This window comes from Nymphalis io, chromosome 4 (genome assembly GCF_905147045.1).
Source record: "Nymphalis io chromosome 4, ilAglIoxx1.1, whole genome shotgun sequence".
Lineage (NCBI taxonomy): Eukaryota > Metazoa > Arthropoda > Insecta > Lepidoptera > Nymphalidae > Nymphalis > Nymphalis io.
This window is the reverse complement of record NC_065891.1, coordinates 13,254,562-13,280,819: the sequence shown is the minus strand read 5'-3', so window position 1 is coordinate 13,280,819 and position 26,258 is coordinate 13,254,562. Positions and strand designations below refer to the sequence as shown.

General features: G+C 31.8%; 2 protein-coding genes across 3 annotated transcripts in view; both read right to left on the bottom strand.

Moving 5' to 3' along the window:
- The window catches only part of LOC126768167 (protein O-mannosyl-transferase TMTC1-like), a 166,936-nt gene extending 142,333 nt beyond the window's left edge, over positions 1-24,603 (bottom strand). The window contains exon 1 of the mRNA XM_050486111.1: positions 24,591-24,603. The gene's annotated coding sequence lies outside the window, so the exon portion shown is untranslated. The remainder of the gene's footprint in view (positions 1-24,590) is intronic.
- The window catches only part of LOC126768150 (tumor suppressor candidate 3), a 534,937-nt gene that overhangs the window by 392,794 nt on the left and 115,885 nt on the right, over positions 1-26,258 (bottom strand). The gene's annotated exons all lie outside the window — the stretch shown is intronic.

Here is a 26,258-nt window from a genome sequence, read left to right as displayed (position 1 = left end):
TTATGTTTATTTGTTGTAACGGTTTATAATTGTAGCCCATAAATAAATATTTATTCAATCTCATCACAAGTGGATTCTTAAATTAATAAATAAATAATCTCTAAACTTGAGCCGACATGGCCTAGTGGTAAGAAGGCATGAATCTTAACCGATGATCGTGGGTTCACCACTGTAACTGGTAAGCACCACTGAATTTTCATGAGCTTAATTTATGTTTATAATTAAACTCGTGCTTGATGGTGAAGGAAAACATCGTGAGGAAACATGCATGTGTCTTATTTTCATTGAAATTCTGCGACATCTGTATTCTACCAAGCCGCATTGGAGCAGCGTGGTGGAATAAGCTCCAAACCTTCTCCTCAAAAAGGAAGAGGAGGCCTTAGCCCAACAGTGGGTCATTAACAGACTGTGTATGTATGTGTAATCTCTTATATTATTTCTATATATTAGCTTAAATCAAATATAAACTATATAAAAACAAATGAAAATTATCGCAAACGACATCAAAGCAGTATTTCGTTCGTACAAACCATTTCACGCTGTGTTGACGCAAAAATTGAGGTATATGTATTTCGGAAGTAAATCCAAATCATACATTTGTAACTAACAAACAAAACGTCTGTGAAGAAAAACAACAATGAACTAAATAATTACGTAATCATATTCTCTTCTTTCGCCGGTTCTTCTCAGTTCTGAACTGTTTATTTCCGAACCGGTAGTAGATTTATGACACAATAAGTAAGTGCAACGCTTCTATATTGAATAAAGATTTTTGACTTTGACTTTGAATCTAATCAAATTCAAATTAAATTAAAGTTTTATTCAAGTAAATTATTTTTAGTATTTTTCAATCATCATGTTACAATTTTATATGTAATATTACCATACAAACCCTGTATGGAATGTAGATTATATCGAGCAGAACCGACAAAAACAGTAGGTGTGCAAATCCACCATATAAATTAGATACACGGATATATTAAATAATATAAATTAACTAATACTTACACTAATTGTGATTATAATTCATCTGGTGCTTGACGGTGAAGGAAAACATCGTGAGGAAACCTGCATGTGTCTAATTTCATTGAAATTCGGCCACTTTTTTCGAACTATCTAGTTGCTGTTGGCCCTAATAGCCTCTACAGCGTCACCAGGTGGGTTGGGCGAGATGAATTCAGCCGGATGTTGGGAGCAACACGAGGGGCTCAAGAGAAACGGACATCCTAAGAGCGCCTCCTGTAAGGCCGGCCCTCGGCTTAGGACGCCGTTGAAGTCGAAAGGGCGAAATTCTGCCACATGTGTATTCTACCAACCCGCATTGGAGCGACGTGATGGAATAAGCTCCAAATCTTCTCCTCAAAAGGGAGTGGAGGCTAAGGCCTCTCATTTACAGGGCTAAAAGGCCCTTAGAAATTTAAATGTATATTTATTTAGGATTATTTATGCTCAGGTCAATGACTTATTTCTGTTATATTTGTAATGTGAATTTTGTTTTCAATTTGTATCAGGGTTTCAATAAACGTCAACCATTTAATAATACTATTACTAAGCCGACCTCTTGCGAAACGGAGAATAAGTGATATTATCGGCATGTCAATCCTAAATAAACATACAACGTTCGTTAAAGATATTTATTCATCAAATACAAAAATTACTTCAAAAATCGTCTGTTTTATTGCCTAAACGAAAAATATATATATAAACGCGTCGACCTAGCAATTCATATAATTTAGTATCAAGCGACATTACAAAAAAACACGATTTGTTACAACGCGAAATACGAATCAATAATACATTCAAGTACTTTTTCTTCACGTTAAGCAAATTTATCGCATACAGTTCACTTCAGAGAGATATATCTGCCGTCACTGCAATCCGGTCCATAATTTGAATTGTACGAATCTCGTATTACGTTGTGAATATTGAAAATTAATGTTATTCGAAATTGTGTTAACGTTATGTATTACAGGACGACATGATACAAATTATATTATATCCGATCGAATGAATTTTACTCGTATATACACATCGAGCTTGTGAATAAACATACATTGAAAAGGACTTTATTATGTATACTGTAAAGAGCAACGATGGACCAGTGGTTAGACACGTGAATTTCATAAATATCGCAAGTTTAAATGTCTGTGTATATACAATAAATTAATTATTAATTTATCTTATGCTAGAAGGAAAATATTCTGAGAATAAGTGTATATGTTCGACGAGCCGGTTGGCGTGGTTGGTAGAACACTTGCCTTTCACGCCGAAGGTTGTGGGTTCGATTCCCACCCAGGACAGACATTTGTGTGCATGAACATGTCTGTTTGTCCTGAGTCTGGGTGTAATTATCTATATAAGTATGTATTTACAAAAGAAAAGTAGAATATGTAGTATATCAGTTGTCTGGTTTCCATAGCACAAGCTTTGTACAAGCTTAATTTGGGATCAGATGGCCGTGTGTGAAAAATGTCCCAGGATATTATTATTATTATTATTATATGTTTGATAATTCAACAACATGTGTGTGTATCCAACTAACTGCGTTGGAGTGGCTTGGTGAAGTAAATAAAAACACCAATTCCCAAGACAAAGATATTTTATTAAAATGTATAACGAAATTAATAGTATTTATTTAAAAAAAAAATTGAAAAGATAGCGCGATTCAGAAAATTGAATAAATGAATTAACGCCAACTTTAGGTCAATTTAGGAACTAAAAATGTCACAAAATTATACATGGAGTAACCTACGAAACCTTTTCCTCAATGGATGACTCCTTTTGTGCAGCAGTGGGACATCAGTATATCATTATTATTAACGAGTAAGGTTTTGTGCAAGTCCACCTATCTAATCAAAGCATTATCATCACCGTCAAGTAAAAGATGAAATTTAAACATAAATGAGTACACGAAAAATAGTGAATCTTGCCTGTATCTAAACCGACGATATTAATGTAAAAATCCAACCAAGTTCAACCAATTAGCCATTTCAGCACTCTCGTATAGTACATCCATATAATTAAAAATAATAATTTCAGAAATAGAGAAAATACTATTATAAATACAAAGCAAATTAGTCATAAGGTTTAAGATATGAGTTAAATTAGTGTAAGTTAGCAGACCCTTTTAACTTTTCCCGTGGGCATGATTATATCTCATCCAGCAGACAGAGAGGTCATTGACTCGAACCCCTGATACGCATAATATGAATAATTCACATAAAACCTACAGCCTACAGACGCTACATAATTTTTATTTTCTTAATTTCTAAGGAAATTAAATATGATTTTATTGTATTTAAAGTGCGTACATATATATATATATATATATATATATATATATATATATATATATATATATGTACGTATCTTTACTTTTATCGCTTATTTAAATATTAACCGTCCATAAAGAAAATTGTTTTTGATTTGACCCTTTTTTATATACCAAGCTTATATAACCCACTGTTCACGTATTTTGAGAGTATTGCATTCGAATGTTTATATCTCGAGGGTGAACTTATAAATAATAAAAAATACCTGCGTTTACTACACTAACGTTATATTTTATACTCTTAAAGTAATATTTACAATTCCAATTCAGCTATTTTCCAATTCAGCTATTTTTATTTGCCAAGGCAAGGTAAATCTGTTCAAATATCAACCGACTAACAGTCCGTTATAAACATATTAGTGTGCTTATGCTTCATAAAAATCTGGATCTAAGCTCTACAGGCATCACAAGGGAATTCGATAGGGTGGGGAGAAGTTTCCTATTGGAGGTATTTTTTTATATGAATTAGATTTGTTTGGTAATATTTCTATCTTGGTGAAATTCAAGCTAATGACGTCATAGGACGCTCTAATACTGTAAAAACTTTAAGCACTAATAACGTCATAATGATCGATAGCACAAACACGTTCGTCGTTCATGCGAGGAATTGATCATTTGTTGAACAAACCAGTCTTACATTATGAAAGCTGTTATAATATCAATCTATATTGTGAAATATTATTATTTTTATTTATTTTTTTAAATTATTGCATGTTTTTTATATTTTTTATAGTAGTTAAAGGTAAATCTAATCAAAATAAACTTTTTACTTATTTAAAATTTGTATGACTTTTTTATTAAAATATTATAATTATTATGTATATTTTGCACGCATTGTATGGAAGATCCCATTATCAACTAAATAAAATTTTGTAAAATAATAATGTAAGCATACAAAATCGAAATCATAACCAAGATTAAATTAAAAAAGTTACCACTGGCTTAGGATGTAGATTCTACGTAATGTAGAGAGAATAGAGATATAATGAACTGTGTGTGTGTGTGTGTCTACAATATTGAAGTAGGTGGTTATGTGCATTACTTAACACGGCTTCTTTGTAGTCGGTTAATCAAACTTATAACATTACAAGTAAAGCGTATGATAATTTATCATAAAAATCTTTTGACACCGTAAAAAGGCCGGTTTTCCTTCCGCAATCATTACTGGAGTCCATTTAAGGCTAACGATGAGTTATTAGCGATAACGATGCTATTGTTATTGCCTTTCTTTTGTCGCATTGTAATGTCATTAGTCGAAATAAGTGCATGCTATTTACATCCCTAATATACATCCGTTAAGAATTAATATCCTATAAAAAATATTATGATGTTGATAAAAATAGATACAGATTAAAAAATATATATTTCATTACTTTTGACATTATAGTTTTGTTACAATGTTTCAATATTGATTATATTAATCCATGACCCCTTTATTTCATTGAAATTCTAACTGAATGAAGAGTGAATAAGACGAAAGTACTTCTGTCTCACTCTGACATTTCTTTTGTCATTTCATTTACCCTACTAACGTCAATGACAATACTTTATAGGTTTGATATAAACTCCTCGAGGTTCGGCGATAGTAAATGGAAAATTAATTATACATCGTAAGTAAATATATATATAATAATGTCCTCCAGACCGATTTCGGTCACGGCGGCCAATCTCAATAGAGATTAGCCAACTACGCAGGAGATATTATAGTGCACAAGCTCTTTTCCCTAACTCTCATAATCTGATGGGACGGCAATCCGACACGACCGGAAAGAGTTCAGGCGCAGGACCAACGGCTTTACGTGCTTTCCGAGGCACGGGAGTGTACACACTTACAACTTCCAGACTCCGGGCTGCTACTGAGAATTTTCATTCATAATAATATATAATATATATAAATGAAAATAATATATATAATAAGGTTAAAATTTTACAACTAGTTTCAATAAATAGCTGTGTAGATGGTGGTAGAGCTTTGTGCAAGCTCGTCTTGGTAGGTACCACCCACTCATCAGATATTCTACCGCGAAACAGCAGTACTTGGTGTTGTCGTGTTCCGGTTTGAAGGGTGAGGGAGCCAGTTTAATTACAGGCACAAGGGTCAACATCTTAGTTCCCAAGGTTAGTGGCGCATTGGTGATGCAAGCGATGGTTAACATTACTTACAATGCCAATGTCTAAGGGTGTTTTGTGACCACTTACCAACAGGTGGCCCATATGCTCGTCCACCTTCCTATTCTATAAAAAAAAAGCTTATTCCACCACGCTATTCTATAAAAAAAAGCATATCTCTTTCTATCAATATTGCTTTTGCAATCGAAAAAAGAAGACACAATTTTTTTTTCGATTTTGTGTAAAGTCTGAGGTATTTCTTGTAATATTTATCTTTAGTATGGGTAGCCAATACACCGAGATGGCCTAGTGGTTAGAACGCGTGAATCTTAACCGATGATCGTGGGTTCACGTGTCTAATTTCACTGAAATTCTGCCATACGTGTATTCCACCAACCCGCATTGGAGCAGTGTTGTGGAATAAGATCCAAGCCTTTTCCTCAAAAAGGGAGAGGAGGCCTTAGCCCAGCAGTGAGACATTCACAGGCTGTTACTGTGATCAACAACTGGAACACAATACTAAGATAGAATATGTGATGAATGGGTGATACCTATGCGGTCTTGCACAAAGTCCTTCATCTTCTTCTTCGAGTGCCACTCCGACTAGCGAAGGTTGGCAGTCAGCTTTAAATACTCCTTCTTGTTCTTCGCGAGGCGAAAGAGTTCGGCAGCACTCGCGATTCCCGTCCATTCACGGATGTTGCACAGCCAAGACTATTTTCTGCGCCCAACAGCTCTTCTTCCGGCAACTTTTCCCATCATAATCAGTTGCAAAAGTTCATATCTTTCATGCCTAAGCACGTGTCCGAGATATGCAACTTTTCTCTTCTTGACAGTCTCCAAAAGTTGCCGTTTTTGGTTGACGCGTCGCAGAACTTCCACGTTCGAGACCTTTTGAGTCCAACTAATGGCCAACATACGTCTATAAGCCCACATCTCCAAAGCTTCTATACGTTTTTTGAGGTCTTCTTTAATTGTCCACGCCTCGCATCCGTAAAGAAGTATAGGCCAGATGTAACAATGTAGGAGTCATATGCGCACAGGTATCTTAAGTTTGCGATTGCAGAGTACTTTTTTCAACGTGCAGAAGGCACTTCGAGCTATTTCGATGCGAGTCTTTACCTCCTGTTCACAGCTCCAGGTGTCATTAAGCCATGTCCCCAGATATTTGTACATGCGCACCCTCTCAATTTTTTGGCCTGCTACAATGATAGCAATGTCATCGAAGGTATGTTTAAATAACACCATGATCTTCGTTTTTGATAGGTTCATCCTCAGACCAGCGTTTTCACTGCACTCATTAACACACATAATTAATTGCAGCTCTTCAGGAGATGATGCTAGTAGGACTGTCGACTTACGTAATGTATATTTACGTGATGGTAGGACTTTGTCTCCTACCATCACGTAAATATACAAAATGAATGTTGTGTATATATGAAAGCCAAAATAGTCGCATGGATAGACCATTCGTATCCAGATTATATGCAGGCTAATACTAGTGAGCTTTGATGCATAATTTGCGTTTCTAATTCGTCTCTACCGCGGCGCATCATGGCGAAATCAGAACTGGAATGCATGAACTCTTCCAACGTGTGTAAACGATCGAAAACGGTGTTTAGAAAAAACACCGAACGTTGTCCTTAAGAGACGCTGAGCCTTTTTACCAAGCAATGTGACATTTAATTATTACTTTTCTTTATGTAGTAGAATATGATACAAAATGTATTCTATGGACTTATTATTATATAATAATGGGCTTACGTATAGTCCAAGATTACGACCCGATTGCGCTAAAATTAAAAAAAATGCTGATTGTAATAATAACAGCTATAATAAAAATTAGTAAGCTGAAGTGGCAGTGGGCTGGACACATATGTCGCAGAACCGACGACCGTTGGAGTAGACGCGTTCTGGAGTGGAGACCACGCCTTGGCAAACGTAGCGTAGGACGCCCTCCAGCTAGGTGGAGTGACGATATACGCAAGGTGGCTGGCAGCGGTTGGAGATTTAAAGCTGAAAATCGAGCTCAGTGGCGTGCCTTTGGAGAGAACCTTTTTAGCGTCCAGCAGTGGACGCGAAAAGGGTGACGATGATGATGATGATGATGATAATAAAAAATATTGTAATTTGTTAGGAATTTCCACCAAATAAAGTAAGCTTAGTTTTGACTTGGTGCTGGTGGTGGTCTTTTATTTAATTTTGATAATAATAATTAAAGCTTAGTAACGAATTTAAATAAAAGACGCAGGTTTAGTTGCGTTTATTTGATTTATAATCCTTAATGAAGAAGAAATATAATTCCTGATGACCTAAATTTAATTATATAAAAATAATTATATAATAATAATAATTTAATTATATAATTATATAATAAAAGTCAAAATCTAAAAGATGGACAGTCAACTTGTTATAGAGCGTAATCAAGTACAACGAACGTATGTTTAAATAAAAAAAATATTCGGGTAAATGCTTACGTCACATATTTCACATAAAACTTGTAAGTTCTGTAGCCCGCCCTCTATTCATAGCTCCTTTGTTGGCGACTGACTTTAGTCAGCCCTGAAGGTTACTCCTAATGTATTGTAATAGAAACCTTGAACTTCTTATTATGTCAAAATGGCCATTAGCAAACTGGCCTTTTTTATCTACTTTTTTATTCCAATATATTTTGAGCCATATACTGGTATAATACATTTCATACGATAGTTCCGATCCATAAAGTCGTATGTGTAAAAATATAATTTATTAAGAAATACTTTCCATCTATTACATTAGAATTTAAATTAAAGTAATAATTATGTAACACGACGAAGAGATTTCGAGATATTCACTATACTATACTTCATTATACACATTACAATGATATATAAATAATATATATTTTATCAAATCATAATATAATTTATTACAGAATTTCAAAAATATAATCTATAATTATATATACATTACATAAATTCGAAGCTATTCTGTATTGTGAAATGTCAGAAAAAGATATGCGACATTGATTATAGTAATTATCGTTCTTACTTATAAAAATTCTTATTAAAACAAAACATTTGCGTGGTTTAGGAAATTAAATGAGTTTAACTGAGATACGTAGATGAAGCTATGTGAAATGTTATATGCAAAGTAAATGAAGACATCTACAAAATTTTAGTCTAAAAATGTTTTTATGTCGCTTAGATTTCTTTAAATATCCTTAAAAAATTGTCTGGAGGTTGTTACCTTGTATGTAGATGTCCGTATCTACTTTGCTGCCATCGGAATGATCTGCCGAACAACGTTTTTAAGCAAGGCCGTACATACAAACGACACACGTTAAACTTAAGAAAAAATAACTTTAGTTTTCAAAATCTCACGACAGAGCTACGAAGCAAGTTCTTACAGAATTGCATTGTTTCTCTCTTGTATTCATATTTTAAATATAAACTTTTGTGGTAAAATAACTTGAAGCAAAGAATATGATGGACTCCATAATATTGATTATTATAGAGGACAAAGATTGCACAATAATGGAAAATTAATAATAAGCTGTTCGATGCTATGAATAAGATAAATTTGAATGGGTCTTCATTAAATATAGTAACTCAACCTTCAAAGCCATAGTTAGTTTTCCAACCTAATCCCTGGTTTGCCGTGAGCACCACGGATGACATCGTAAATCACTTCACTACGGTTTGATATTAAACGGACTCTGTAATGAGTGAACCTTTATACAGTTCATAATTACACTTTGACTGATTTATTACGCAAAAATATCTCGAATTATATATTGTTATGATCGAAATATTTTTAATTACAAATTATAGGGCTTCAATTAATAATAATAATGTCCTCCAGACCGATTTCGGCCTCGGTGGCCAATCTCTAGAGAGATTAGCCAACTACGCAGGAGATATTATAGTGCACAATTGTGTGCTCAAACACAGGTGCACTCTCTATTCCCTAGCTCTCATAATCCGATGGGACGGCAATCCGACACGACTCTGTAATTATTGTGGGTAGGTACCACCTACTCATCATATATTCTACCCCCAAACAGCAATAATATTGTCTTGCTTGTATTGTTGAGTTATAGTTTAAAAGGTGAGTGGACTAGTGTTACTACAGGCACAAGGGACAATAAAATAAGAATAATAAGACACAATCTCGTTGTAATTTAAATAATAAATATATGTTTTCTTAAAAAAATTCACTCACTCGTAATTTAATCGTAAGTAGAGTTAAAATGAAAACATATATTGAAAGTCCATAAATATGTAGTTAATGGGTAGATTTGACAAGTTAGTAACGAGAGCAATATCAGTTTGCTTATTATACTGATATTTATATTATTGGAAATTGTAAGCGAGCTGTATGGCTTCAAATTACTTGTCGAATGAATACACGTTATTTGTATTTTCCATCAAGAAATTCTCAATAGCAGTCCGACATTTGATAGCAGACAGTATTACACTTCCATGTTTCGGAAATCACGTAAAGCCGTTTGTCCTGCATTTAATGTCTCTCGAGCCATGTAGAATTGCCGTCCTATCGCACTATTAGAGTTAAACCTGATTACCAAATACATAACCTTCTCCTCAAAAGGGAAAGGAGGCCTTAGCCCAGCAGTGGGATATTTTCATTCTGTTACTACTACTACTACTACCCAATACAATCTTCATACATTTAACAGTTACAGACAAATATGTCATTTATCTATAACTATAAAATCGTTAAGCCTGAAAATGCACACATATTAATCTGAGGAAAGACAACGTCTGCCTACCGAGCCGAGTTAATTTAAAAATAAAAAAAGTTTAAGAGTATTATTTAAAATAAGAACGTTTTTTTGTTGTTTTGATTGAGTTCACGCAATGGCTACTGTGATCGAAATTAAGCGTTCATACTTGAACGTGTATAAATCATTTATGAGTCATGAATAAAAATGAAGAAAATTAAGGACTATCGGTTTTATTTATAAACGTTATTTAGCGGGTGATTAGTATAAACAATGCTTCTTCTTTCAAATATCATATTAATAATGACAGAAAGAGCGAAACTATTGTTTCACTGAACAGTCGCTTAGCAACAAATATAAGAATAATCGTAAATATAACTTTATGTGAGAAATAAAAAAATATGTTCCAAAAAGTTGGTCAGAATTGAAAAATGACCTTGAATGATATTTTGATGACCCTGAAAGTTTCCTTCTAAGTCAAGCCGTGTAAAAGGAGAAGAATTACGAATACACGCACACCGGAATTTTATATATAAAGATAAATAATAGCGTGTATCAATCTATTAATTAATAAAGGTTCGTGTAATACCTTCTATCTATATTCTAATCTAATCACCACCTGGAGCCATACAATATAAGAGTGATCCATGAAACGTTAGTTGCGCGCTAATTAACCACAAGTAACGTTGGCTTTAAATGAATACTGCACGATGTACAATAGTCGCTTGCGGCGAACATGTCGAGTTTCCACTGCAACGGAAGATGCTGAGGGAAGACATAGAAATCTATTTAGAAATTCATCTGCAATACGTATAAATTATACTGTAGATATGTATAAAAGAATTAAAATTTATTCATTTGTTAAACGTCACATTATAAAGTCATGGCATTTCTTATAAACGTTGCGGCTGATTAGTTTTTGAAAGGAAATAATAATAATAAGTATAATATAAATATTCAGTGCGCTTGTCTGGGTTTGAATTCGCAATCTTCAGTTAAAAATCACGTGGTATGAATCACAGGATATGTTCCTAAAATGAAATCTAACTAATATTATAAATACGAAACTTAGATTTGTTTGTTTGGTACATTTTCACGTCCTAACCATCATCATGAAATTTGGCATACACGTTATCAGTTATACTCTCCTTTTTTCATTACTGATTTAAGATTCGTAAGAAAAATACATAGCATTGTTTAACTAATAAACCACTTAGTATTTTTAAGTAAATATTTAAAGATCTGTTTTAATAAATAACTCACTAAGAAAACTGTAACTTATAGCTTTTTTATAATTATTTAACATTTAAATCAAACACGACAATACAAAGTATTGCTGTTTAATGATAAAATAAATATTGAATCGGTGATACCTATCTAGACTTGAAAAATCCTACCACATCATAATCGATTAAGCAACGATTAAAGGAAAATGGTAGAAACATTAATAGAAATAAATATTTCATATTGATATCTATGTTATAACATAATACTTATACATATATATCAAATAGAAGTAATATAGGAACAAATACTCAGTATAACTAATTCTCTAATTTGACGGAAAAATAAAATAAGTCCCACGCTTACAAATCTCCGCTGGAATCTATTTAATAACGTTATTCATAACACGACGTCTTTAGTAATTTAATACAATGGTGTCTGAAAGCGTGAGGACGACAATCATTAGTGACGTAATAAAGTACAGTAATATTATTAAGAGGGAAGACGGAATCTGAGGAAGGCGTTCACGTGATAATATGATGTCATTGGTACAAGATACGAGAGTACGTCTTATTCATTCAAATCACCAATATATTCTATATTGAACAGCTTATAATATATAAAACATTATTTTACTGAAATATCAAATTATGCGATTGTATAGTATGTATTACAAAGCAAAAATTGATTGTCTATTAAGGTATTTGGGAATAATTGGATGAACTTCATCCTGAGTGTTTCGAAACTTTCTTACTATATATCAAAAGGCTGATATTTATACAATGTTTTGTTGTATTTTAAGTTTTAATGCTGATTGCAATTATAGGTACAAAAGTACTACTAACTACGGGCGAAGGTGACCACCGCTGAGCACAATATTAGTTGTTAATAAGTATAATATAAATATTCAGTGCACTTGTTTGGGTTTGATTTCGCAATATTCAGTTAAAAATCACGTGGTCTGAATCACAGTATCTGTTCCTAAAATAAAATCGAACTAATAATATAAATACGAAAGTTAGTTTTGTTTGTTTGGTACGCTTTCACGTTCTATCATCCAACCATCATGAAATTTGGCAAACACGTTATCTGAGATACAAAAAGGATACCTAAGATCCAGGGGATTCACACGAGGGCAAAGCCGTCATTGTTGATTAGTTCATGACAAATGAATTAAGGCTGCTTCCAAAGTAGTAAGTATAATGGTCTTATTACTTGGACCGTACATCTTACAACAGGGTTGTCAAAGCTGAGAATTACGCGTTTACACGCCAACACATCGAGGTTTATCTTGTTTAGTCAGACTGGCTCTCGTCGGCTCTTCATATTTGACTAGTATTGAAATAAAAAAGTATTCCACCTACTGCACTTAATTTTTAGTTATACATAATGATTATAGTTAAACACTGATTTCTCTCATTCTAACATAATTGATTTGACATTTGAAGTAACAAGACACAAGCAATCACCCACAAAACAACATTTATAAGAAAATTGGATATTCTCTTCTGTCATTAAGTGATACAATGACTCTTTATTTGTAAATATTGATAATTATTAGTCTGTTCTTTATTTCACATTGTTTTCTATCCCATACACTCACTATAGCATGTGAGTGTATGGGATAGAAAACAATCCAATTCACTCAATAAAAATCTTTTTTTTCGTATTTGCTACGATAAAATTTATGTTTAAAAAAACCTTTTTTCCTTATATATATGATCACCAAACTACTTAAACTCGCGGGTTCTTTAAAATGTAGCCAAGTAAGTACATATACACATAAATCTTTGTCACACTCCGGCCTAAGTTATTTCTATGCAAAAAAGCACGTCAGTTCGTAGCAACGTTGCTACGAGAAAAAACAAAAATCACACTTATTTCATTCACGTCAGTTAACATATTAATTTGACTTTACTGAGTCTAAAAATACGAAAACAAAATTAATTCCTCTATGAAATGAAATTACCAAAGCGATCACCCTATGAATGCTTTCAAAAGATTAACGCTATTCCATTGCATTAAAAAAACAAAATCGAAGCAGATAATGTAAATAGGATTCGATCTAAAGAAAGATTCAATGCCACAGCGTAATTTATTTAGGAAAAGCCGGCACTTATTGGATACAGTCCGGATTAGAACGAAACGAAATAAACTCGAGTGCATCAATACGTTCTTATGAAAAAATAATGAGGGGGAAAGTGTTTTTAAGCATTTACATTTGAAATAAATATACAGTTTGATTTTGTTTATCCTACCGTTAGTTTTAAGTAGTATGAACCGTATTAATATTGCTAGTAAGGTGCCAAAAATGATTACACTGGCTCATTCATTCAGCTTAGCACTAGAAACGTCCTTATGATGGGAAAACGTTATTTTAACCAAAAATTACGTGTTCAAATCCAATCATTTTTTACATGCTTACAAAAAATAAACAAAAACATCGTGAGATAACCTGCATGAGTGAAATTCTGCATTTGTATCCACCAACCAACGTTATAGAGGCGTGGACTTCGTTCTAAGCTCTAATTTCGAATTTAAATGTATGTTACATTTAAATTACCTGCCTGTTTAAGATTTTAAAACTTAAAACACTAGCATATTCTAATACTTTTAACAGTAATTAGACCTGCTATAAATATAGCTTCATGGTCTTCAAATACTTTACTGGTGGTAGAGCTTTGTGCAATGCTCGTCCGTTTAGGTACCACCCACTCTCTCTACCGCAAAACAGCAGTACTTGGTATTGTCGTGTTCCGGTTTGAAAGGTGAGTGAGCCAGTGTAATAACAAGCACAAGGGACATAAAATATTAGTTCCCAAGGTTGGTGGCGCATTGGCGATGTAAGAGATGGTTAACATTTCTTATAATGCCAATTTCTATGGGCGTTGGTGACCATTTACCATCAGGTAGCCCATATACTCATCCGCCTACCTATTGTATATAAAAATAGGTATTTAAAAATAGTATTGGCCTTCCAATTAGGCTTACAGCTTGTGCTAGGAATGGGGACAACAATAGCCCAAGGAATCATGATCGAACCTGTGACTTTTTGCCAAGCGAAGGCAGCCCGTAAACCTTTGCACTATTGACATTTGAGTACACAAATTTATATATTAAAATAATAAACAAATTCACGTATTAAAAATATATTTCATTCTGTAAATTTTTATTTTGACCCAGCAACGAAAGTTACGTGTTAACCACGCGTTTGGTGTTACACGTAACGTTTGTGAAGCACTAATTAACATTTCCTTAGGAAAAACTGCGCCAATTTGTTAACTTTATAAATGCATTAAAAATGTACTGCACTGCAATATTAAATAGAGTAATAATAAAGACCTACTGACTGAATTGAAACACGGCAATCGAGAACTACCTATCAATACAGGATATATTATAATGCACGAGTGTGTGCTCAAATAGCATTTTCCATTCTATTGTTGTCTCAATGTGCTGGCATGGCAATCCCATACTACTGAACAGATCAGTCCTACAATCAACAGCTTCACGTGATTTCCGAATATGGAAGTGAAATACTGCCAACTTCCAAACCGTGCTACTACTTATATTTTTTGAACAGGATGATGAATTGAAAGCTTGGACCTGAATATAAGCTTAGAGTCTCGGGATCGACAGCCGTATAAGAATACCACTATACCAACGAAGCTGATGTTAAAAATATTACTTCGAAAATTCTTGTCTCGGTTCCACACCTGGCAAATTGGCCATGTAATGGTAAGTGGTCACCACTGCAATTGACATTGGCATCATAAGAAATATTTACTATTTTATATATTATATTAACATATGCCGACCAAGTAAATTTTATTAAATTTAACATAAGAATTTTTGTTATTAAAATTTAAAAAGAAAAGTTTTTGTCAAAATTGGTTCAAAGTATTAAAACATCTATTGAAAGTCGGTCAATGCATTATACTCGTATATCAACTCCCTCGGATACAACATAATACAATATTTTAACAAAAAGCACAAGAAAAGTGTGCATTTCTTTAAAACCACAAAATCGACTTGAAGATTCTATTATGATAGGCAAACAATCTCTTTATTGAAATTTTTCATCCTCACAAGAATACTCTATATAGATGTATAAAAAATCCATTGTACGACTAATGCATACCCGTTTTGCACTTCAAAGAGTCATTAATTCGTTGTATTATAAGAAAGAATAACACACCAGAAGCATTACATTGTTTAAACACAAAAGTATGTAGAAAATTTTAAATTAAAATACGGTTTCTTTTGTAATAAATATAAAGAACTAAGAAGACTGCTATTTATTGATAACAAAAGATATGAATATTCATACATAAAGTTCTAGAGTCCGTACTATATTATTAAAAGCATGGAACAGTATGTTTGTAGAATACCACTGATCTAAAGAATTATTTAGTTCAGTTTTTTATACATTATAAGGTAATTTATTATATACATATTTTTATTGGGACAAATAGAATGGCAATACAATCTCTTATTTGTTATTATAGCTAACATTATTTTGAAGAAAAAAAAATATAATTTATTGTGTTGAAATTATTTCTCCTTTATTTTTATACATTTAATCAATATGAAATAAGATAAGACGTTAAGATATACAAATGCGACTACGTTATCCAATTAAGGTATACCAATATTCAACTAGCTACGATCGACGTAGCATCGTAGCCGTAGCTTGACCACTGTAACCGCTACGTCTATGGTGCAAAGCTACGAACACACCCTAACCTTATTCTATTACTTACTAGGTATTACAATTAAAAAGTTACCGGCCATTGCTGTTTTTTGTAAAAAATACTGAATCAATACAATATAATTCAAGAACTTTATTCAACATTACACTAACTTCTTGATTATCAAAAATCGAGCGGTTTGGAAAATTATACTTCAAACCTGAAGAACCTCTGAAAGGAACTTACCACCAATTTTTTTTATTACAAATGTTTAAAGTAATAAATTATTTAATTTTTAAACGGCCGGCCTGTAGGTTTAATTCCCAAGGCGTGCTATCATCAGTCGTTAATTTTATAATAACCTTTAACAGACAATTTTTCTTAGATGTTTTTATTTTATAATTTATTGAAAAGTTTTCTGGGATCTTGTTTCTAAAGCATTCACCTTTTCCAATATCTATGTGTAGTTTTTAGAACATACATCATATAATCATCAAATAAATAGGATTAACTTATTTAAATGATATATTACTATTATATATTATATATTGTTATAATGCTTAATATAAAAACACAATTTGAAACAAGCACGTCATTTATTCGTATTGTTATCAAACGAAAATTCAAAGAATACAATAATTGAAATCAAAGTCATATTTATTCCTTTTGGACAAAGTAAAATATATTTTATTCAAATAGATTCATATAGTATTTTTAATATTTTATGTTAAATAAATTAGTATAAACAGTAATAAAGATTAGATTTAGAAAGGGCTACCAAGATACTTTCTTATAAACAGCAAGATTTAAAGCTGATGTACGCATACTGGTTTTCATTAGATTACCTAATTATATTTTTTTAATTTTTAATATATATATCAATATATTAAATTAAACTACTACCACTTACGGGTCAGAATCTAACATGTTAACTGTAGAATATAATAAAATTAAAAGTGGTAGAATATGTGACTGTGAAATACAAAAAAAGACCAAAAAATAAATCAGTAGATACATTCATAGAAAATTGTATGATGATAAGTGTAAATAATTGAACGAGCTATAAATACACATCAACAAGTAGAAAATCGTGTAGTCCACCTCTACGGCCTTTTCTATAAAACCATTATTAGTGATTTACATAGTTAATTAATTTAATTCTTACAACAAAAAGTATATTCGATATTATTTCATTCTTTCAATGCTTAATCATTTATTTTTTATAAGTTTTTAGTATACAATACAATATACAAAGTATTAATTTTCGGTCACATCGGTCATTACGATTGCTTGTAAAATTATATATATTTTTTAATTTTTATAAATAAAAATAAGTAGCTAATATTATTAATCTTTATAAGCGAAATATATATTTCAAACGACTTAAAATATAATATTATTGTAGATACTTTAAATTAAACGTGGAATCCATTCAAACATTAAACGTGAATGCCTGAAGAAATAACAATAAACCTTTATATAAATGTAATAGCTGTATGTATAACTGTCCAATTTGAATAGACATTCGATTCTCAGCTAAATGAGAACTAATTTGAAACTCAATAACAATTCGGAACGCACAGAGCCTACGTTATCTCGCTATTGTGATAGCCATGTATTTTAATAGCATACCTCTAGCAAGTATATTGCTCGTATATTTTTACTATATTAATTTCTAGTGGAGAAGTGTTTCTATTTATTTGTAACAGTTAGTAATTAAAAAGTTGCGAAGGTTAATGATTATCACTCTATATAATTAGATATTTATGGGAAATGCTGCTAGCTTCCTTGCAACCATTCCACGCGGTCACGATTTGTACAGTAACTTTTTTTTATTTAAGACTAATGTATACAATTCCTTATTACATATATATATATTTATACTTATTTATAATTATTTATACTCTATATATTTAGAAATGAAAGTAGTTCATGTAAGTACTAATTATTTATAGAAGTGTCAATACATGCTTCCTAGGGTACGATTGTTCTAAGCTATATAACAGGAAACATGACATGACATGACATGTCATAACTTAGTAACTAAATGGTGGTAAGGAGTCATTTTGGCAATAAATGGAATTGCTGTTCAGCTACGGACTTGGTTTCTGTCCGCCGGTCTGAAATAGCAACAATACTAACTCCTGAACCTATTTGCCAAGAGATTATTTAAGTGTCCTTCGCGAATCTCTTGTAGCAATGATATAAAAAAAATAAGTCAGTAGAAATTTAGGATAATTATAACATAAATACTTTTAAATAAAAATTAGTACTCTGACCTTTTTGTTTTTTTAATAACTTAAGTGCTAGTACACTTAAGTTATTAAAAAAACTTACATTTGGTTAAAAACAATTGTGTTTTTTGCCCGTTCTGCTGAATATGATCTACATTGTTAACCGATGTCAACATTATTTTAATACAATCCTATACAATAAACATTCGAATTTGCTTTTAAAGTATTCCATATATATATATATATTACGTTATATATTTGGTAAGTTACAATGGAAAAAATGAGTGAGACGAGTAAGTGAGTATAGTAAAGTGTATGAGGTATTATCATAAACATAAGCTTAGATTTAAGTAATGCTATTCAGATAAAGTGTACTAAGCAACTAAAAACTCTACTCGTATAATAGTCAATTTATTATTCATCATCAACATATTAGCCGGAAGTCGTCCACTGCTGGACAAAGGCCTCCCCCAATTTTTTGGATTTCATCATTTCTGATTCGATCTTTCGATCGATTCGATCGAGCCTCTCCATTGCTCTTTGAGTGACCTTGAGCCTTCTTATGAGGCCCATAATAAGCGACCACGTCTCTGATCCGTAAGTCATCACTGGCAACACACACTGGTCGAAGACTTTCGACTTGAGACACTGCGGTATTTGGGATGAGAAGATATCGTGTAGCATGGTGTTAATTTATTATTTAATAAAAAAATTGAACAAATATTATGATATTCGATTTTTAAATTTCTTTTTTTTTATAGAATAGGAAAGCGGACGAGCATATGGGCCATCTGATGGTAAGTGATCACCAAACGCCCTTAGACATTGGCATTGTAGGAAATGTCAACCATCGCTTACATACCCAATGCGCCACTAACCTTGGTAACTAAGATTTTATGTCCCTTGTGCCCGTAATTACACTGGCTCACTCACCCTTCAAACCGGAACACAACTATATCAGGTAGAATATCTGATGAGTGGGTGGTACCTACCCAGACGAACTTGCACAAAGCCCTACCACCAGTAGATGCGTAATGATCTAACGTAGATTTTGCATAAATATCTGTGTTTACAAGAAAGGGTTAATTTGTCTGTCGATCAGGAAAGAAGAAATGCTTTTAGCTACATAGATTATTCACGGCTAGAGTTTGCTACGCTCAAAGTTAGGTCGTTTCTCCCGCATTTAGATATAAAGTATCCATCCATGAGAATCTCATCAAATATCGTTTAGTAGTTTCTTATTTATTTATATAAATATGAAAAAGTTTCGTTGAACGAAAAGCTGTTTTACATAATGAGAATTCCTGCTATCACGTCGGTAATATCTACCGTTATATATTTAAATATAAAGTAATTATTTTAAAATTATCAAAATATCCCATTTTTAATAAAGCTGTTGCATAATTATTATATAATAAGTATGTTATAAAATCTTTCAACTGATTTCAAAAGATCTAATTGCCTTACACACATAATATATCAATAAGAAGAATATTATAGTATAAAATCACTGCGCCCAATCATAATTCCTTGAGTTATTTCTTAATAACTTCGAGCAAGAATCTTAGAATTAAAGTACCGACATAAAACATTTTATAGTTCGAAAACATTCCTTCGAAACATTGTATAGTAAGAAATAGTTAATTAAACAAATCGCGCGTGGCTCTCGATCGGGTCCATGGATTATCCGGTTCTTTCCTCTGATCCGGATTCTTACGCTAACAGCTTTTAAATTCCCTGCTCCATTGCCTGCTAAAGGGATTCGTGCTTAAGTAATATATATGTAATAAGGATAATTGACTGTAATGTCAATTTTCTCGAATTATAAAATCAATTATTTATAATAGAATATTATAATCTGATATTCCGGTATAATATTCAGTAAATAGTTTAGTAAAGGGCTGAGATTAAACGCATGAACGCACGAACGCACACATTACATTCTCATCTCTATATGTATTACTTTAATAACTAGCTTTTATTTTTTTATATTTATAAATTTTAACAATTTATGTATTTTTATTTTGGTAATTAGCACGCGAATAACCAACGATTGTGGGCTTAATCCCACGCTAGCATCATTGATCTTGTATCCACTTAATTTCCACATTAGAGCAGCTTCATATCTTCTCTTCGTAAGGAGAGGAGGCCTTAGCAAAAGAAGAAATATTGTTAGATTTATTTTTAATTTGAATGTGAGGCACTGATGAACACTGGATATCTCCGCGCAAAGAACCCTAGTAAGGTACACTGTGTATTGTAATGTGTATTAGGATTTTTTTTATAAAATAGGAAGGCCACGTGAATATGGGCCACCTGATGTTAAGTGGTCACCAACACCCATAGACATTGGCATTGTAAGAAATGTTAACCCTTACATAACCAATGCGCCACCAACCTTGGGAACTAAGATGTTATGTCCCTTGTGCCTGTAATTACACTGGCTCACTCTCCCTTCAAACCGGAACACAACAATACCAAGTACTGCGGTTTTGCGGTAGAAAATTTGATGAGTGGGTGGTACCTACCCAGACGAGCTTGCACAAAACTCTACCACCAGTATGTGGTAATAATTTAAATATATTGTATTCTGAATTTGAATATAGGACGTTCATATGGTATGCATAATATATAATATTCTACAAGAGTGATTACAAACATTTTGATTTCAGTTTCGATTATGAAAAGGACGTAGTATTTTACCACTAACCAATAATATATATACTTTTGTAAATAAAAGCAATAAAGTCAATTTTAAGCAAGCAAATGCTAAATATAAATTGAGCCGCTACACTGCATAATTTCAATCAAATTTTTCAAACTGAGGACAATTTGTAGTTCAGATTTTTTTATTGTATAGGAATAGCATATGGGGCAACCTGATGGTAAGTGGTCACCAACGCCCATTGACATTGGCATTGTAAGAAATGTTAACCATCGCTTATATCACCAATGCGCCACCAACCTTGGGTACTAATACCCAGTACTGCGGTAGAATATCTGATGATATCTACTATTATCTTCAAACGGCCCTGAGATGTGCGGATGCGTTATATCGACACGATCTCAGCCTCTCCGATCTGTGCCGAAAACGGCCTTCGCAGAGGTTTTACTGGGTAAGAATGCATACAACCCAATTACTCTCCCCAAGGGCCCGGATACATTTTAGAAAGTAATCACTACGTGAAAAAAAATGTTCTCATATCAATATAAACTTTAAAAATAGGAACCAATTAATTTCTAAGATGCCTTCTTCAGTGGTAGAATATTTTTATATCGTTGTCATAACATAATAAAAAAACAAGAATATATTTAAAAGGTAATTATAACTGACAACAAAAAACCTACGTTCTAAATTTAAATGTCTCAAACAATACTATTCATATAACAATTCAGAAATGTTCGTACGTTCGTATTTAATAACTAGAACATTCTATTTTTAAAATGATACAAAATTTATCTTACTTTTCTCAAAATATTGATCAATATATTATTTATTTATAATAAGCATTTTATTTTATAATCGCATTATTTTTAATCATGTAATATAAAATTTTAATTAAAAAAAAAATAAAAATCAGTATTACAGATTAAATCACTTTATAATGTATTTTAATATCGTTGTTTTAAATATAACGAACATACAAACATATAACGAGTAAGTCCACTGCAGTAGAGACCATCATGTTTAATAATAATAATATCCTGGGACATTTTTCACACACGGCCATCTGATCCCAAATTAAGCTTATACAAAGCTTGTACTATGGAAACCAGACAACTGATATACTGCATATACTACTTTTCTTTTGTAAATACATACTTATATAGATAATTACACCCAGACTCAGGACAAACAGACATGTTCATGCACACAAATGTCTGTCCTGGGTGGGAATCGAACCCACAACCTTCGGCGTGAAAAGCAAGTATCTACCAACTACGCCAACCAGCTCGTTGAAAGTTTTTGAAACCTACATACCTAATTCCTTCGAATTCTTCAGTTCACGAACGAATGTAGCCTTTTAAAGATTCAAAAGTGCTTGTAAAAGCACACTTCGACTTTGAGTTCATAGGGAGAGTGGTTCTTTGAATTTAGTTAATTTAGTGAAAGAAAAAACCGACTCTTATGGAGAGTTTTTATAATGAAAAACTGTTATCATTTACGTTTTGTTTTGTGAACAAAATAGAAGAGGATTGAATATACTTTTAAGAGTATAAATTCTTAAATGAACACAGCTTTTGATTGGAGTTTTTTTTTCTTATTTTACGTGCGTTATATTTATATATATAGAAAAAGGTAAAAAAATTCAGTGCCTTTATCTGCTCTGTTTGTCAAACAATTTTTTTTTTTTCGTTAGCTGTCAACCAGGTTCAGTTTTATGAATAAAAAACATGAAAATAAAAGTAGAAAAAAAAACAAACGATTGAATCATGCAAAATTCTTATACATTTACCTGAAATTTACAATAATTATAATGTCTAAATTTTTCAACCTTTGAGCGAACACTAATATAAAATAATAAATATTACGTAAAAGATTATTAGGAAAATCATTCTTTATTATATTTCACTATTGCGGATTGGCGATATAAAAATTAAGTAAAACATACGAGTTTTCTAACGATATTTCATTTAAGCTTGTAATTAAGTTTAATCATAAATTAAGTACTATAAAAGAACAAAGATAAACGTAAACAGGTAAGATCTCTTGGAGACGTTTTTACGTTCGCGTTATTTAGTAACTAAGTGTAATTGTAAATTTGGAATAAATTAATAAATGGTTCTGGTCATACTAAATTATATATATAATCTTTGCGTTTTAGGTATTTAGAGAAATGGAAAATGTTTGTCGACGCGGTATTTAAGAGGAAAATAAATTTCACGGTAGAGACGAGAGCTTAGGTACACTATCAGAATGAATCATCATTAACATAAATGATTTATCGAATGAAAACTGAAATACCTGGAGTTTATGTTAATTTATTAATTAACTTAACTTGCGTAATATGTATAATATTAAGTGCAATTAAAAAAATACATATTAAAAATTATTTGTTTATTTATTCCTCTGCTAACACGGTCTGATTGTATTGTTATTCTCAGTCGCATAACGTAATATGACACATATTTATTAACTATTGATGTAATTTAATGACCAATTGTACGTTTTTATATGTTCAATAGTATAACGCTATAATAAGCAGTTATGCTCGTATAGCTTTTTAAATTCAGGATGTAAGGATACTACTGTCGTGTCGTAATGTCAATTTTTCAAAATTCAACCAAGAAAAGTAGACACTAAACTCAATTTCAACTAAAAATATTGTAATAACAAAGAATTTGAATTGACATAGAGGTGAATTTTTTTTAAATATTGTATGCAACTTGTGTTCATTTATCCATCCATCATCATTTACATATCCAACCATCACGCGCGAGCCGTGAACTTATATATTTCAGGTCAACGTATTGTCTTATAATACTGCAAGAAAACAAAGTTTTGTCAGACTTGTAAGTCCAAAGTAACGCACTAACTTCCCATGGGAATGCGTTTGCTAGGGGTTGATTTACCAACACCGTATAGTTGAGCTACGTGCCGATGTTATGGAAGGATGCCATTTATACAAATATTTTACTTAGCTCTAACAAATCATACGAGTTAAGATGAAATGTTCTATTCTGCCAGAAAACAGAGCTTAGATGGGCTATAATGACATACCATAGGTATGATTTAGTATAACCAGAACCATTAATTTATTTATTCCAAAACACAAAATATGTATTGTATAGTACAAAAAGCAATCTTAAGCCTAAAAGTAGTCTCCAGAGCAGAAAAAAAAAACGATTATACATTTGCAAAAAAAATATATATAGATGAACGTTTAATTATTCTTGTAAAATCTTACTGGAATTAGGATTTATTTTTGAACAAAACAATGATTAAATTAAAATACAAATTATTTTATTTTATATTATAATATTTATTAAATAGTGTTTGTGGATAAAGTTGTTTTTTTTTTTAAAGATAATATTAATTATAAAAATATAATTTCACCATAATAAACATGGCCAGCTATTGACTAATAGAACAATACATTTAGGTATTAAAATAAAAAGATTTACAGCTCAGAACAACATGAAGTGGAGTAATCAAAAACAAATTGAAAACGAATTTCTCGTCAAAACATTGAATCCTATAAGATTTTATTTACAAATTCCCTTTACCTACATTTTTCCTCGCAAAAATCATTGCGATTTAAGTAAAATTCACTCACCTTTTTTATTATTGAAGCGCTTCCTTAAAACATATTATTTATAAATTTTTAACACAGAAAATAAAGCTTAATATTCAATATTTTAAAGTTTAATTTTTTATCTACAAATCATAAACAGTTCACAAAATCGTAACATAATACGAGCTGCGATCGGTCGTATTTTCGACAAGGGGTTGTAACCGCGAGCACGAGCACCCCCTCCGATGGTCGCCTATCGACTGACAGAAGCGAGGGTTCACAACACGTTTTTGAACTGCCAAGCTGCAGTGGCTACAGCGCATGCGCGATGCAACCGGCCTTCCTCTTGTAACATCTTAAACAAACCACTTTAAATTTTCGACCAATTAAGCAATTTAAGCCCGTATCGTTTATAAAATATACGTTATATAAACTATATTAATAACCTTGCGTATGAAAGAGTTTATATTTTAAAAGTGGCGTAAAGAAAATTAGATGCACATGTTGGTATTCACTTTGAGCGGTTGACCCTCTATGGGACCCTATTTGAATTAATCGCTATGAAGAATTCGAAATAGGTCTATTTTCATTTTTCTTTTCATATTTATTCCATTTGACTTTTAAACTACATTTATTAAACATGTACACGAAAATTTTACTCAATAAAAATTTCAGAATATCGTCAAAGAATTGAAAAGAATCCAACACTTATTGAAGGTTGAAATAATTACTGCATTTACATAAAACCTTTTACCTGATTAAAATATGTAAAAAAAAGATTAAACATTTGAATTGCATGCTTTCTTACATTGAATAAATTATTTTTCAACTTTAAAACTGTTTTTTAATTAACTTCTAACACGATATAATCATTATAGTAACACAAAAAAATGTAAAGGCTCATTCGTACAAACATTCATCATTGACCATTAATTACTAATAAAGTAAAAATAATTCTCCTCTCAAGTAAATGTCACGATTTGAACTAACGAATTTCGGTTAAGATTTCATATAGGCTATGTACATTGTGCTTTCACAGTATTATAAATAGCTATTCTTCAAAGGTGAAATTTACATGTATAAACGGAGTCGTCATTTAATAGAAGTCGCGATGTTCGTTCTGACGGTTTTTTTAATGTTTTCATACTTTTTCACGCTTCGCTTTTATAATAATACTCGTTGTCGGGGTTGTCGGGGTTTTTTGGCTACTTGAAAAACAAAAAACAATAAGACCCGAAAGAAAAAACGATCCGTTGATTTGTTGGTGTAATTCTAAAATCGAATTTGTCTAATAAAGCTTTTTTTTAATATTTCAATTTTAAGAACTAAGTCAAAAGAATAATGTACACCATGCTTAATATCTAAGCCGAGTGTTTCAGGTCATATTATTATAACAATTTTCTCCATCACTTTAATCTGCTTGGAAAGATTTTACCTTTAAAAGAGTTTCAAGCTTATCTTATCGTTAGAGGTACGTCTTAAATGAAATTTGCGTTAACTAAAGCTCAGCAGGAAATCAAAAGCCATAACATCCTACTACTTTTCAGATAATATTACATCTTAAAGTTTCAAATTAAATAAATATATATTATATAGCTATTTTTGTACTTATAATTGTAAATAGGTGTTTATTTTCGAACCAGTCGCAGATTTATGACAATCAATACGTAAGTGTAACAATATTAAATAAAGATTTTTGACTTTTTTTTA